Genomic DNA, 16,531 nt, shown 5'->3' with positions numbered 1-16,531 from the left:
GGCTCTCAGCAGGTTTGATGGTTTTCCTCCAAATCCTTTGACTATAACCAACAATGAGGCTGCTGGTGCAGCTGGCTGATAGGATGGCTCCTGCCTCCTCCTTGGTTCCCCCTTGTCCACTATTTCCATCCATCCATCCATCCATCCATCCATCCATCCATCCATCCATCCATCCATCCATCCATCCATCCATCCATCCATCATCTTCTATTCAGAGTGCAAGATCCTGGGACAGGGAGTGTCTTTCCTTTTTCTCTTTTATCCCATTCCTTGAGTAGCAGGTATTTATTCACTCACAAATACACACAAAGGGAATTTCTGCCCATGATCTAAAGGATGTGGTTGAGTGAATCTTTTTCCAAGCTGCTTAAGGGTGAGCCCTCACTTCTGATTTAAACTGCAGTTTTTAATTTCTGATGGCTAAAATGAGGAGTTTATGCCTTGTGAGCCACACTGGGCACCCACATGGCATCTCCACAACAGAGTGCGCATCACCACTGGGGAGTCTTCCTACATGCAGGATCCCTCACATCTCTCATGATCAGATGGTCACTCTGTGCTGTTGGATTTCCCGGGGATGTTTGAGACCTGGGTGATTTGCACCATTTTGTCCCTCTCCATTTCCCCATGCTGCTCTGCCACTATTTTTTTTATTTTTTTACACAGAGAAGAGGAAAAAAAGATCTGAGGACTCTGAGGGATACTCATCCTCTGCAAACAGAGTGCAATGCACACTCAGATGGACATGGGCCTGCCCTGGCTTTTGACATGTTTTCTGGTCAGATAGAGCTAAGCTTAGTTTCACCTATAAAATTTCCCATTTAAATGAGAGGATGTTTCAGTTAACTGATAATCCATGATGATGACTTTTCTGTGAACCTTAGATCCCAGGACGTTTGAGGAGAGTGTCTGTTTCTCCCTTTGACATAAGGCATTTGGGAATGGCTGAGTTCCAGGCTGTTTTCTGTACCTCAGCTTTTAAAGAGTGGAAGTTATAAAATTTGGGCAGTTCCTTATTTTGAATCACCTTTCCCCAGTTTCCACCACCAGCATCTCACCTGGCTTTGGCACGTTTTTAATGTATAGCTTCAGCTTGCACACTGAATTGAAATTTTCAGCCACACGGTGCAAGATTTGTAAGTGGTAATTGCATCAACTTAGGATCAATGGAGCAGAATAATATCTGCCCACTATTAACGGCTTAATAAAATTAATAGTGCTGGCTCTGCCATGAATTACTTTAAAATAGAGATTGTAGGATAGTAATGTAAACAATCATTGATTTTTCTTGGGAGAGTACTGTGAGTTAGATATGACTCTCTTCAGTGTGTAGTTGATACCAGACAATGCAGAAAGTGTATCTGAGTACTTTTAAGGTGGGTGGAGAGGGAAAAAGTGAAAGGGCCCCTGTGGCACTGGGGAGGTGATTAGATAAATGAAAGCAACCCAGACCAGAAGATGAAAGCTCAGAGCCTCCTGGCACTCAATATTGCTGCCACCCAACCTGACCCAATTAATAACACATTAGCACAGGACAGGTCTGTTCAATGGTTCAGGTCTGTTAATTGAAATAGTGTGATTAATGGCATTGGAGGGGATGAGGAATACTTAGAAAAATGACAGGAGTCTGCAACCCTGTAATGGAGTTGATGCATTACTCAAGGGTGAGGGAGATGGGAGGTGGCTTTTATTCCCACTGAGATCCTGCCAGCATCCCAGCACTGAGCTTGGTGTCAGTGCCAGAGCTGGAGAGCTGGCAGCTGGAAGAGCCAAATCCACCCTCAGCCCTGCCCACAGGCACGGGGGAACTGTGTGGGCTCCATGGGCCTGTGGGGTCCCATGCTGCTGTCTGGCTGCATCTGGATCTGGGGCAAAGGCATCTGGAGTGAAGGTTGGGCTGGGCATGGAGTCACCCATCTCATGGGGGGCAGCACCCACTGGTACCCTTTGGGGGACACTGGGGCCCTGGCAGCAGCATGGGTCTGTTCCCACCACTCACACAGAGCCAGCATCCCTGCTTCTCCTTCCAGAGGCCAATTTTCCTGTCGATTCCAATTAACCCCAGTGCCGACATCTCAAGGACAGCTCTGGAGGCGGCTTTGCAGAGGAGCAGCAATTTGGAAATGTGTCGTGGGGCGGAGATGGCACTTTAGAGCCCAGCCTTAATTACATCAAATGGCCAGAAAGAGCTGTGCAGTGGTTTGAGCTATTGCCATTTGCAGAATGATTCTGCTGCAAGATTCCCTTCAGTCCTGCTCTTGTCCTGGTGTCTTTCCTTTGCATCGGTGCCTGTGCTTGAACTCTGGGCTCAGCACTGGGGCAGGTGTATGTGATGCACACCCTGGGTGTTTTCCTGGCAAAAACAAGCCTTCTCTTTCTTCTCCCTGTTAAATATACACCCTGCAGCTGGTGCATGAGTGTGTGAGGGAGGGGGCCAGTGGGCTTTTCCAGGGCAAGCTAGCAGCTCATCCCAAACAATTGCCCCTGATTGTAAGGAATGAATCATCATTTCTTCAAGATTTGCTCTGCCTTGGTCCTTTCTGCTGTTTCCATCAACCCCATGAAAGGTGCGGGGGGAGCTCTCCCCCTGTGTCAGCCATTCTCCCACACCTCCCATCTGGTGCATGTGTGGCCACCCTATTTGAAATATCCAAATCCACAAGTTTTTGAAGGACAGTATGGCTAATGGGGACAGTTTAGGCACCTTCATTCCTGGCAGAGGCTGCAAGAGCAGCAGACATGCTGTGTTTGTTTTCCAGTCCTCAGAGGGAAAGCGACAGAACTTCAAGAGCAGCAGCAACACCAGAGAGAAGCGGGTTCAGAAGGACAAGCCAAAGCACAGCTTTTAACTTGGGGAATAATAAATGAATAGAAAGACCCACAGCGCCACAATAAAACATCCCTGAAATCCTTTGTTTTCATTTTGGATGATAAAGGAAAACCATTAGGGCTCAATTAGTCACGAGAGACAGGGGTCCTTATGCATTGCACGGGCTTGAGAAAGCGCCTCCTCTTCAAGAGCACACCCTCCCCATGCAGTGGGGGATCATTAAATATCAAACCCTTTATTTGTGCCATTTGCATTGCTCAGAGTGCCCTTGTGCAGGATGGAGACTTGGCAGAAATAATTGATGTACATGGATTTAAAGGCGCCTGGTTCTCTTAAAACAGGCAGGGAAATGAAGGAGAGGCTCTAAGCAGTGGCTGCCAGTTCTGCTGCAGCAGCACAGCGGGGCAAAAGAGCAAATAAAAAGGGGAAGGAGGGACAGAAGAGTTTAGGTGACCCTGACACGAGGACATAAGGGTTTTGGGTACATTACCTTTCACTTGGGGGTGGAGAGGAGGGGACCAGGTGGGTGACAGCCACTGCTGGACATGATGAGACACAGCTGTGCCACTGGTCCCAGCTTGTCACTGGGATGAATTGGTGCTTCCTCCCTGCTGTGCTGGGGGGAAACTTTGCTGGAACAGGCCATGCACATGTGAACGAGGCCTTTAAATATTTATAATGCAGCAGATGATATCTAGATTCTGGGCAAGAGACTGAGAGGATTCCCAAAGCCCTCTGCACACTGGCCCTGCTGCAAACTTGTTTAGTGGCTGCTGGAACTCTTGGCAATGTCAGCAGGGGGCTCTGGCTTGCGCTGAGCAGACAGAGGACACCCCAAGAGGAAATAAAGGAAATAATCCATTTTAAAATCCTCTGCATCAGAACAAGCTCCCCAAACCCCCCTCTCTTCCCAGAAGAGCCTGTGCTGCACAGAGCCTGTGATTTGTTGGTGTCACCATGTGAAGCACAGCAGCAGAGCATCACTTACTGCTTTATTACCCTTCCTGCTCCCTTCATTTCTTTGCCGAGACTGCAAATAAAAGAGCAGACAAATGGTGGCTGTGCCACTGTCCCTGTCCTCAAAAGCAGGGTGGGCAGAGATGGCCAGAGGGGCAGAGCCCCAGGATGTCCTTGCAGAGAGGAGCACAGGGCACAGAGTGGGACAAACAACAGGGCTGTTCCTTGTTTTGGCACCTGAGAGCCTGTGATGGGCAGAGAGAGCAGCTCCAAGCAGTCACCTCAGGACAGGTCACCACTGGAAACAGGCTCTGGCACAGGGTTACAGCAGGAGCAGGAAGGGCATGGGGTGGAGTTAGGCACTAGGAAGAAAGATGTTTGTGCTGCCACAGGCACATGGACAGCTCTGGAAGGAAAAGCCTGACTGAACCTGCCCAACCTTAAGTAGAAGAGACCTGCTGTGGCTCTGGGACTCAGGGATTTAATTTTTCCTCTCTCTGCAATTTTTTCCTCCCTGCAAGCAGAGTCTGCAGCAGGCTAAACAAATAAGGGGCTGTAATGTAATCTTAGACATATGCTCTTGAATTCACATTTAGAGTGCAAACCATAATATTTTGGTTTATTATTTAATTACAGAGCTTGTAAATGTAAATTAATTTAGACCCTTAATTTTAGGAAGCTTGAATTACCTTCCATTCCTTGTTTAATATTCAGGTGGAGAATTTCCATGTCTGGCTGCAGCATGTTTGGGGTGCAGCAGAGCTGGGTGAGCCAGGCATTTTCACCACTCTGTCTTCTCATTTGTAGGAGCTGGGCCAAATTATGTTTTGCTGTAAAGTGTCTAAAATTAATTAAGTGGTATAGCGTAAGGAGTTGGTTTCAGTCCTTCTTCCTCCAGCAGCACTTTGCAAACTGTGATAACCTCCCTGGTGAAAACCAGGAGGAAATTGAGCCCCCACTCACCGGTTTTGCTTATGCACCTGAAAAAAAATATCCTGTATTTCTCGAAATGTTCCCTTATTAAAAATTGTTTGCCTAATATTCATTGTGTCAGACAAACCCTCCCCAGCTTGAAATGTGGACTCTGTTCCTACCCAGTACTGGTAGCATGAATCTCATTTTAAAATTTATCAAAAAGCTTGAGCATGTGTGTGGGACTGGTGCTGGATTGTTCCAAAGAACTGCTCCTATTCAGTGTGACTGAGGCTTCATGACACCAAAACCTGAGTGGAAACTGCTTTTGAGGCCTCTAGTCTGATCCCCCTGCTCTTGGGGCAGCTCCTGCAGGGGCTGCTGGGGTCACTCCCACAGCAGGAGGGCAGCACCCACATGGCCCCAGTGAGCCCAGGCTCCCGAGCCATGTGCCCCCTGGCCATGCCTCCTGGACATGCCACCAACCAACGGAAGGGAAATTAAGGGAATTGATTCCTTGCCTAAGCAAGGTGCCAGCAGGAACACTGCCACCTGGGAAAGAGGTGGTTATTTAGAAAACTCCATCACTGGGTATTGGCATCCCCCTCCCTGCTGAGCTGTCCAAGTCAGGTCTCACAGAGCCCCTGCTGTGCAGGCTCTTGTCCCAGGAGGCACAGCATTGCTCTGAGGGTTTGGGATGTGGTCCTGGAGGTCCTTCCCTGCTGCCTCCCTGGTGACCACTTGGTGTCTCCACAATTGGACTGAGGCAGGTTTAGGGATGCTTTGCTTGTACCCCATGAGAAGAGGCCTGAAAGCAAGCTGCATCCTTTCCTGCTGTGACCAGAGGCAAAAAGTGATTCATTTTATCTATTTGGAACTGTTGAACTGAGGCTGCTCATGCAATCCAATTCCCATCTCCTCAGGCTGCCTCCCAGCATGAGTGATGTCTGCAGGCAGCTGGTCAGAGCTGTGAGTGACTCCCCAGGGACACTGCACACGGACACATCAAAACCTCTTATTTGCTGTGCAGGCAGACCCCGGCCAAAATCGGGGAGGGGGGCTGCAATCACATCCATGTCTTATCAGGCATGTGCCCACTCCCACCTGGCTTTTGAGCAGAAAGCTATGGATAGTGTAACCTCCAGGCCAGCTCTTGTACACAGAACTCCTGCTTGTTCCCTGCTGAGTAAATAATTTCTCCATGAGAAGAGTCCGTGGAGGGACCTGCTGAGATTGGTAACATATTCTCTGGATGTACACTAAGGAATAAATGTTTATCTTTTCTCCCTCATGGACATCAGATTTTAGCAAAGCCTGGTGGGGGGGTTCATTGTAATGATATATGATTTTAAACTGCTGCATTCAAGCAGATGTGCATTTGGCATCTGGATAGCCAATACAACATAAAGTAACAACCATCTAATTCCTATCCATCTAGATTCACCACATAAATAATCAGAGCAAAGCACCTGGAGAAGGGAGGTGAGGGGGCTGAGCCCATCAGCAACAACGTGCAATAAACAGCAGAAGAAGATGTCAGACCCACACGACGGGTCAGCCTTGATCCCTCACTGCAGTTCAGTACCATAAAAACACCCCCCATTTGAGTTTGGGCTGTTTACACAGCTGGAGCATAAATATTTAGATTTGCAAGAGAAATGCTTGCTCAGCCGAAATCGCTGTGAGATCTCTGGAGGCAGCGGGGGGGGTGTGGAAAGGCCCAGCATTTCCTTGGAAAAAAGAGAATCGATAATAATTAGAGCAGGGAGCTCCATTTCCACAGAACTCCTGTAAAACTAACTCAGCTCAGGTTCTTGTGGGGGTGTGGGGAACTCCTTGTGAGGGTGGGCGAGCGCTGTGCCAAAGCTGCACAAGGGCCACACATGGGGACCTCAGGGACACGGGGGTTGGCATGTGGGGGGTGGTGGGAATGGTGCCAATATTGCTCTGAGAGCTGGAGGTCCTGGGAGAGCCACAGGCGCCTCTATGGGACAAGTTCAGCCTGTGGGACAGCAAGGAGTTTGTCCAGAGAATTTTGTGTCTGTCAGGTGCTCTGTGAGTGGAGTGCCTGCCATTGCCCTGGCCAGGAACCATTGTATGGCCATTAATTGCTTTTTTCCCCTTGCCTTTTGCTATCATAAACTTGGCTGTGGACCCAAGTTCATCTTTTCCCACCTCTTGCCTGGGGAAAGGAAGGCTTTCACTACTCCTCCGTATTACACAGACAGGTAAAGCATCCTCCACCCCAGGGAGGGGACGGAGAACCAAGTTGGCTCCTTCCCACTGAATGATGACAGCCTCCTTTCTAGAAGAAAAAAAATGTTTAAGTGGATTTTTCATCAGGTAAACCCTCACTTTAGGAAAACCATAAGGTATAGCAGTTATTAAAAAGATGATTTCTACTAATGCATCTGCTGCATCTTCATTATGTCAGGGCATCTCCATGAAGGGATTTGCAGAGGAATCCAGCCATTCATTTTCACACATAATTCCTCAATAGCCCATTTACTTCAAAGACTTTTATAGACTTTTACTACTACATGAATCCCCAGATACTTATTTTTTAGGCTCCAGGGGATCCATTGAAAAGAAATTCGTTTTCTGAAGTTTTATGACAAAGGTTTTGCTCTGGATAAAAGCTTCCCGTTACTTCCAACTTCTGTTCTCCACAAAGATGACTTTGGCAGGTCTCTTCATATGGCTGCCATGGAGTGTGAGACATGGGTAGAATTTTAGGTCCCAGAAATAAATAATATATTTAATTAATATATTTAATTAATAACTGGAAAAGGGTCTTTCTTTACCGTCACTGCTTTCAGTAGTGTGGACATTTTTCTACAGATATACAAATGCACATGAACACCTGGGTGTTCATGTGCATTTGTATATCTGTTCACGGTTCATGTGAACCGTGCTTGTTTCCATGTTCTTCCTGTCACCCTCATCTATCTCATCACCTGACTCATCTGGCACAGGCCAGCCCTCCAGGGATGGCCAAAAATGCTCTTATAGATCCCCTTTGTGCCCTCAGTCCTGCCTGAGCAGTGGTGCTCGGGGAGCTGCAGTGAGCAGCAGCTGGTGGAAGAACCTGAGGGTAGGTAGGATGTTGGCCCCTAACCAGCAGGATCCCACCTGGAAAGAGAGGCCATGGAGATGGTGAAAGTTAATAAGAAACAGGCAAAACTAGTAGTAATAAAAACCTCTCTCCCCATTTCCATGATCCTAGTGCAACATTTAAGCCACACAAGGGCAAGGCAAACTCGCAACACTCAAGGAACATTTTATACATCAAGTAGTTTTTTTTTCTTTTGGGAAAGAGCCAAGTCTCTTCTCATTTTGCTTTCCTAAGGATTGGGAATTTCCAAAAGCAAATCATATGCCTTGAAAAATAGGCTAATGTGAGTGTGGGGATATCACACACATTCTCTAGCAAAACAGGCACTCAAGGGAGTCCACAATCCAGGTGTTCCTGCCTTGTGTAGCTCCAGGGTAAGGATGATCTGTGTAAGCTGGAGCAGTCAATGTGCCTTGTTTAATAAAAATATAAACTGTTTGGTACAATCCTGCTCCTGCTGAAGTCCATCAAGATGGCATTTCACTGTCTTCAATAACAGACTGAGTAAAGTGAGGTGATGGAGATGAGGCCAGCAGAGGGTGAGAGGGGAGGATTAGAGGAGAGCAAACATGGCCACACCAGCAGGGCTCCAGAGGCAAAGCCAGATGGTTACACTGCAGCAGCATTGACACAGATAAAAGAAATATTTAGCTGGACTCATTTGCCATGAGGTGTCACTGGAGTTAAGATCCAACATGTCCAGCAAAGGAAGAGGTGCAGCCAGCACTGGGGTTTATGAGGGATACAAGCCACCACACTTCAGAGACTGAGCCAGCCACATTGGAGGGAGGGGAGGAGGAAAGATGCTGTGGACAGGCAGGCAGTTTCTGGCTTTCTCCACGGAAAAATGTGCTGGCAGAAGCCATGGCTGGGTTTGGCGTTAGTTTGCCCAGCGGCGCCATGGCAACACACCAAGGATCACCACTGGCAACTGGCTCCTTATGGAGCTTCTACACCAAACCCAGCTTCTTCCTGCATCCTCTGGCTTGGTCTGTCAGAGCCATGTCCCTGCCCCTTTGCCTGCCCTGCCCCAAGCATCCTGGCAGGGCTCCATGAGCAGCAGTGGGACCACAGTGAGTCCCATGGAAAATTGGGCAGCCATCTCACCCTCCCCGCGCCCGTCCAAAGGACAGCTCCAGACCTTCACAGCCTGATAGTTCTGCCTCAGAAACTGCAACTGGCAGCAAAACAGGGCAATTAGCCATAATCACCCTGAATTATCACAAGTCCTCCTCCGTCCTGGCTTTTCTGCCTCTCCTCCCCCCCGAACTTTGCTCTCTCATTAATCGAAACAGAACCTTTCTGTCACCACTGATTGCACCGTCCAACATCAGCTGCCTGGAAGGATAAAAATAAAAGATGGAAAGTGTGTGCTTTTTGTACAAATAAATAGATGCCAGAGAAGGTAATTTAATTATGAAGGGATTGAATCAGGTGGAAGAAACTGCATTATGCCCACAAAATACCTGCCCTGATGATGGATTTGAGGCATGGTCTCCGTTTAACCAAGTGATGGGGTTTCCTTGGGAGGGCTTGGAGCAGCATGCCATTGGGGCCATTGTGGATGCCTCATCCCCCTTTTTGGCAAATCTGGCTGCTGGCAGAGTGAGGCTGGCATTAAAATGCTCTTGTTGTTCACTACAGATTTTCTGTGCAAGGAAAAATTACTTTAGAGTGGATGAGCCTGATGGCTGGGCTGTGTCCCTCCATTACTGCACCTTCCGTGGAATTAAATGAACAAAATGGAGCAATTAATGGACAAAAAGGAAAAGCTCATCATGGATATGTTCTACTGAAAAGTAAAAGCTATGAGAAGTTTATATATGGGAGGGAAAAAATATGGATTTATAGCCAATAAAGGGTTTCAGGGAGATCCCAGAGCCAAGTGCCCTCATGATGTGCTACAGCCTCAGCACACCTCTAATTAGGATGAATTTCCCTTCTGCTGGAGTTAATGCATTATGTATTGAAATAATTTGTGTTCATTTGTAGCAAATAATTACTTTTAAATGTTATCATTCATTTGGATTTTTTGACTTCTCTATTAATCCTATAAGTAATTGTTTAAAAGATTGTGTTGAGGTTGGTGGAAGGCATTCCTGTTGTGTTGCTGATGTGGTGGAGCAGCTCCCTGTGGTGAGACCATCTGATGAATCAACATCCTCTGATGTGTTGGACCAGCAGAGACCCAGCCTGAGCCCTCCATCCCCAACAGCTTCCCAGTGCCTTTTGGTGACAAGGAAAACACACCAGATCAATGCTGGAAATCACTAGGTGTGTCAAACTTGGTGCCTCTCTCTTAATTGTTAGGAAATGCTCTGATTTCCATATAAAGATGCACCCCTGTCCTTGTTTCCCCTCGCTGTAAATTTTCTGTCCCATGACACCTAAAAGCAAAAGCAATCTTCTTAATCACAGCACTTCTGAGCACAAACAGAGGTACAAGGTAAGAGGCACAGGGCAATGAGCTCCTCTGTTGTGTGCCCTTCAATCTGGCTTGATAAATGGAGAATTTGCTGGGAGATTTTTCATGCATGAGCATTAAAAGGGGAGCAAGGCTATTTTCTTTCCTTGCAAGGCGAGACAAAAGAGCTGTGCTTTCCAACTCAGCAACACTAGTCTTTATTTCAATGGGGGAAATTAAATAAATGAATCTGAACACAGAAAGGAGGGAAAAGCCTTCAGAACAGGATTTAAAAGAATTATTTCTGGGGTTCTTCATGTCCTCCTGCTGTTTCAGCCAAGTCCATAAAGCATTAGGGAAACACATGGATCCTGTAGGCATCCCACCAGCAGCCCCTGGGTGGGCACCCAATGTTCCAACCCAGCAAGCTGCCAAAATTTTAAAAAAGTAACCTGTCAATCAGCAGATTCTCTCTGAAGAATTTAGTCTGGGTAACTTAAAACTTCAGTGAACTTAAAAGCTCACTATGTTTAATTTGATCAAGGCTTTAATAACATCTGGCTGGATTAGTATGTGGGTACTCCTGCTGCCAGCAGTGGGGCTGGAACTGGGTCCCCAGCACCCTTCTTTGCTGTGCTTGAGTCATTTCCCCCCAAGCTCATGTGTTTGCAAGTTAAGAGGAGGCTGTGTGGTTTCGGTGGCTCCTCTGGGAGCTGGGGGTACTGCTAGCACCGACCCCCACTGGTGCTGAGAGGTGCCAGGAGGTGGAGAAGCTGATCCTGACAGAGCCCCTGTCCTGGACTGGGGCAGGAGAGGTTCTGTGGGGTGGCTGAGGGCACAGTGGGGGCAGGGGGGTGCAAGGGCAGGGGATGGGGGCTCAGCCCCTCCTGCATCTTGTGCCATCACTTTGTCTTTCTGTGGGGGGCTTCTCCTGGGGAGGCATCACACACCTCACTCCAGAGAGGGATTTCGCGTGGCCTTAAATCACGCAAAGATGATTTAAGGAACTGAAAGCTTCAAGCCAGGGTTTCTAACTGAAAAGACACATTGATTTTCTGTAGCTGATGGAATAAAAGAATTACTGTGGCACAAGAAAAAAAAAAAAAAAAGGAAGCAAACTTTGTTCAAAAAGCCACCTTGGCACGTGCTGTGCATCAGTGGGGCTGGCATTCCTGGGACAAGATCCTTCAGCAGCCCCAAGCTGCACCGACATACTGGCACGGTTTTGGGTGCCCTGTGGTGGGAGCAGGCAGGGCCCAATGCCCAGAGGAAAGCAGGGCAGTGATGGGGAACCAGGCTCCTCCTTTTGGGAGCGCAGTCTCTACCCCACCCAGTCTGGGGTTTGGGGTAGAGACTGCCTCTCTTAGCAAAGGGGTGCAAAGGGCACCGGGCTGAGGGTGGGGAAGCAGCGGGCTGGGGGTGGGGAAGCAGCGGGCAGGGGCTCTCCTGCCCCCGGGTCTCTCCAGGGGCTGGCAGCAGGCTGCTGGAAGGCTCTCCCTGCCATGGCAGCCGCTCCCTGGCTGTGCAGAATTGGTCTCCCCGGCCGTGCCCCGCTCGCCCCTCACGGTCGCTCCCTTTCCCGGGCAATGTTTGATCCCTGCCCAGGCTCTGGGGAGGGTCCAGCCCGCCCGGCCGGGGGAGAGGCTGGCATAGGGCAGCACAGAGCACAAAAACGCCCTAAAATATGCCCGCAGGGCGCCTCTGGCAGCGATCCCGAGTGGGCCTTCCAGAGAAGGGTGGAACGGCAGGAGGCCGCGGAACGGCCGAGGGGGACCCGCAGGCCCCGGGCCCTTCCCGGCAGGGCTGGGGCTCCATCCCCTGCGGGTCCCGCAGCTGCACAGGCCGGGGGCAGCTCCGGCATCCCCCCCCTGCCCTGGGCTGTCGCACCAGCCCCAGGAGAGCCGGAACAGCATCCTGCAGAGCCGTGAGGAGCTGGCAGCGCTCCCTCGGCCCTCCGCAGAAGCACTTGTTAATTCTCTATTCTCCCTTAATTACGCGAAAGCAATGACCGTTCTATCATCGCTTTACAGCGCTTCAGCTAAATCCACTATTAAGGCAGGAGTGTTGTGGCTCAGACACTTTAATTAACAAGAATGATCTCACCTTTGTCCACAGCATCTTTTTACGTGCTATTATATCAGGTAATTGTTAAACTATTCACTGGTTTGGAGAGGTCTATGCTTTCATTAAAATGTCTTGCTTTTTCTGACCCGGCAGATTACCCACATTTTTACACTTAGAATTTTCAGGTGATTTGAGTTAAATCAATCTGCAGGAAACCAGATGAATTATTTAAAGCGCTAGTGGCCTCACACTAGGAAATGGGATTTGGTCAATGCTTCTCCAAATTTTAGAAGTTTCAAGGTGCTCCCAGAGCTGGCTGGGAAATCAACTCCCTATTGACCAAAGCTATCAAAAGAACTGAATAGTTTAAATTCATTTGAAAACTCCCCACACATGTGGGATAAAAAAAAGGCATTCATTAATTTTTAACATACCCTTTCTTGTTTCTTCTCTCACCAGAAAAAAAGGCTGGGAGAGAAACCAGGGGCTCTTCCCTCAGGAAACAAAAGCCCTCCAACTGTTTTGAGCTTTTCAGAAATGCTGCTCATGGTTTTTTGTTGGTTTTTTTTTTTAAGTGAAATTACACTGAAAATGTGGAATGATGAAATAAAACCCAGCCCAAACCCCCAGATGATAAGTCCTTTCATGTGGATGAAACTTGCTTCTGACCAATTCTGACCACTTGAAAATGTCTGTTCTCTAAATTCAGGGAAAACAGAAATAATTTTTGTGTAAACAATCAGGACTGGCTAAAGCATCTTGGTTGCACCCTGTGTCAGCCCTGAAGGTGGGCAGTGATTAAGCTTCTGTGTAAAACACAGCCCAGGGGGCTGCAGGAGGCCTGGTCCTTCCCAAGAGCATCTCCAGTTCCCGCTTCCAGCATCTGGTGAATGATCAGGTGAGAGCAAGACTGGGATACAGGCACAAGATGAGACTTCTGCCTCAGCTCTTTAAGGACCAAAGCACTGGATAAGCCCTGACATTTGGTCTGAACACCTGAACCTTCATTTCCTCCTCTTCCTCACCCTGAGTTCCTCCTTAGAAGCAGCAGCAAAGCTGATTTAGGACAGACAGGGGAGAAAATCCCACTGCCCCTGTCTTCCCCATCAGCAGCAGGAGTATCACCTGTCCCCAGCCCATGGCAAGTACAGAAACAGGAGCACCTGGGGACCTTCAGGGCCTTGTCCAGACTCAGCTGGGACACACACCTGCACAGGGCACTGGAGCCTCTTGCAGCCCACCCCAGCCACCAGTCAGAAGGGCCTTCCATTACATCATCCCATGGACCTGCTGCTCCCCACAGTGAGTTGTTGTGCTCTGGGTGGTGGTGAGGGCAGAGCTGTGTGTGAGCCACATCATTACCCAAGAATCAGCCTGGGAAAAAGGGCTGGAGGGCACCCTGCATTAAGGGACTGGCTGAATTTTGCCTCCTGTTTGACCCCCACGGGTATGTGCCATTCCCAGGGCTGGGGCAGGTCTGCTGCAGTCACCCATCACTTTGGAGGTGCAGCTGAGGCCTGCAAACCATGTTGGGTGTCAGGGGTCTTGGGCTTTCCTGCCCCTGAGAAGAGCCTCTGGCACTGCTGGGCTGGGGGCCACCTCCATGGCTCCCAAACCCATCCCCAAGGAGAGAGGATGGGGAGTGGCTCTGCCCCTCAGCCCTGTGGATGTGGCTAGGGACAGGGCAGGGAGGCTCCTCTGAGGGCACGGGCAGCCTGGTGTGGCAGTGATGAGAGTTGTGGTTAACTGGGTTAATTATATTCATGTTGCTAGGAACACGGTGAATTATGTTAATAGCAGCATCTGGGGAAATTACATCTTCATTAATTGGTCCTGATTGCTGCTTGGCAGATGCGAGATGTTTCTGACTTTAACATGCAGGACAAAATTTATTGTAATCAGCCCAAGCAGTGACTGCACAAATGCTGTTACCATGCCTTGCTAATTGACTCTCTGAAGAGGAAGGGATGGAAAAGACCTGCATGGCCATCTCATCCTTGCTCTCCTGCCCCAACCAGGACAGGCTTGTCTTCCACTGATTCCTGTTCTAGTGCTTCTTCTGCTAGAGCTCTGAACATCTTTTTGAGTTAATAATGGTAATAATTTGTTTGACAGACACAGGAGAGCAGTCATGGGGCTGAAGATGCTTCTGTTGATGTGGTATGCCCTTGAGCTGGCCTTGCTCTGGCCTTGATCTGCCTTACAAGGCTCCTCCTCATGGATGTAAATTGGGGGCAGTTGGGTCTGTTCACATGCTTGGAGTCAAACTCATTGGTGATTTGGAGACCTTTGATCCCATCAAGTCCCCAGCAGGGCAGTGAGGAGGCTCACCCAGGCAAGGCTGTCCTCAGGGCCCCAGCCTGGGTGGGAGATGGGGCTGCTGGCATGTGGGGAGAGGCCAAAGCAGGGCTAAGCTACCTGCAGTCCGTGGCATTGATCTTTGCAATGCTGCAGCTTCCAGTCAAGGGAGCAGCAGCAAACAAGGAACAAACCACACTGCAGTGAGCTATCACAGCGTGGCAGAAAGCGTCCATTCTTAACCAGGGCAGAGATCCTAATCCCTTTGGATAGACCCCCAAAGCTCCAAGCAAATGCAGAGGTAATACATTACATCTCTGGGGAAGCAGGGGCTGAAATGCAGGCAAGGCACCAAGTCCTTCGTAAGTCATGAGGCTCCTCTGGGGACAGCAATAAGTTGTGTTACAGCCTCCCTTGCTCGGCCTTCTTTTTACATACCACCATCCTTCATTTTAATAGTGATTTTTCAGCCAGCTTTGTTAGGGCTGCTGCTAATTGGGCTGGATTCATGTGTCCCACCAGGGCACAGGATAAGCCTGGCACTGCTCAAAAGGGAAGGGTTTTGCTGCCTGGTGCTTTCAATGGGCATAGCCCAGGCTCTGGGGAGCAGGAGGAGGGGACATGGCAGGGGTGAGAGAGGAATTCAGGAACAATTTTAACTCTTTACCTGGCCTTGAAGCTCATATACCCTCCCTGATGCAGTGATGCAACAGAGAGTGACTCTTCCTGGTACTGGGGGAGGGAACACACCAGGTCTCCACCAGCCAAGAACATCCTGGATGTGTGTGGGGAGATGAATGTGCTAGTCCATCCCACTGCTTGGACTGGCCCTGGGCTGGAGCAAGGCTTTAACTTCAACACCAGGCCCTGCAGCATCCATCTCTTAACTGTCATTCAGCTACAGCAGAGATGACAAGCATGTCACCCCTGTGACCACCCCAGTGATGGCTCTGGGCTATGATCTCAACTGCTGCCGTGCCCACTGCTGACAGTGAGTGGGAAATACTCCTTCTTGGGGGAGAAAGTTTCTATCAGCAGTTGCAGAGGGCTAGCACTGGGTTCCTGCTCTTCTTGGAGACAGGCTGTCACCAGAGAGATCAGGAATCATTTATTTTTAACGCTATGAATATGTAGAAACTTGTCTGAGCTTCTGCAGGCAGTGGCCATGAATTTAGAAGCGGCGTCAGGAATGGTGGCACTCGGCACGCTGCAAGTCGGGTCAGAGCCATAAATTTCTCTTGCTGGTGCACAAGCCATTTGCCATACGTGACTTGCTGAATTTGTGGTCATTTCTCTCTCTGCCCCCGTGTACAGAGTGTTTGGCTGAGATTTTATATTGCACCTCTGAGACACAAAGTCCTTCTGATGCTTTTGCCTTGCATCCTAAACAGCCTCACTTGCTCTTCTCCCTGTCCCCTTGGCTTAATGGCTTCTGGCCACAGCCTGGCCCTTAAATCATGGGCTGCACCTGGACAGGCATAAACTGTGACTGTCCCCAGACAGAGAGGGTGTGATTGGAGTGGTGAGGGATGTGACTGAACACAGCTTAGCCTTGGAAGAATGCTGCTCCTACACTGAGCCTGAGATGGGTCCTCTGGCACAGGCATGTGATCAGGGCAAGTCCTACAAAGACCCCTGACATGTTCAGTGAGCTTTTCCAAGGACAGTCATTTGGAATACAGAGGGATGAAATGTTCAGTGTGGATTTTGTGGGGTGTGTTAAGATGATCTGTGTGTTGGGAGGAAAGCTTAAGCTAAGCAGCTCACACTGTGGGGACTGGAATATGATGCTGCCATCCTCCTCCACTTTACTGCCTGTGCTTCTCCTCCCCCACCTCTATCTGTTCTAGACATAAAAGCTTTTTTATTGCAAGACTATTTTTGCTCAGTGAATTAAAATGAGGCATTTGTAACCCTTCCTTCCCAGTGCAACTGCTTCCAGCAGCAGAGC

This window comes from Serinus canaria, chromosome 7 (genome assembly GCF_022539315.1).
Source record: "Serinus canaria isolate serCan28SL12 chromosome 7, serCan2020, whole genome shotgun sequence".
Lineage (NCBI taxonomy): Eukaryota > Metazoa > Chordata > Aves > Passeriformes > Fringillidae > Serinus > Serinus canaria.
This window is presented reverse-complemented; position numbering follows the sequence as displayed.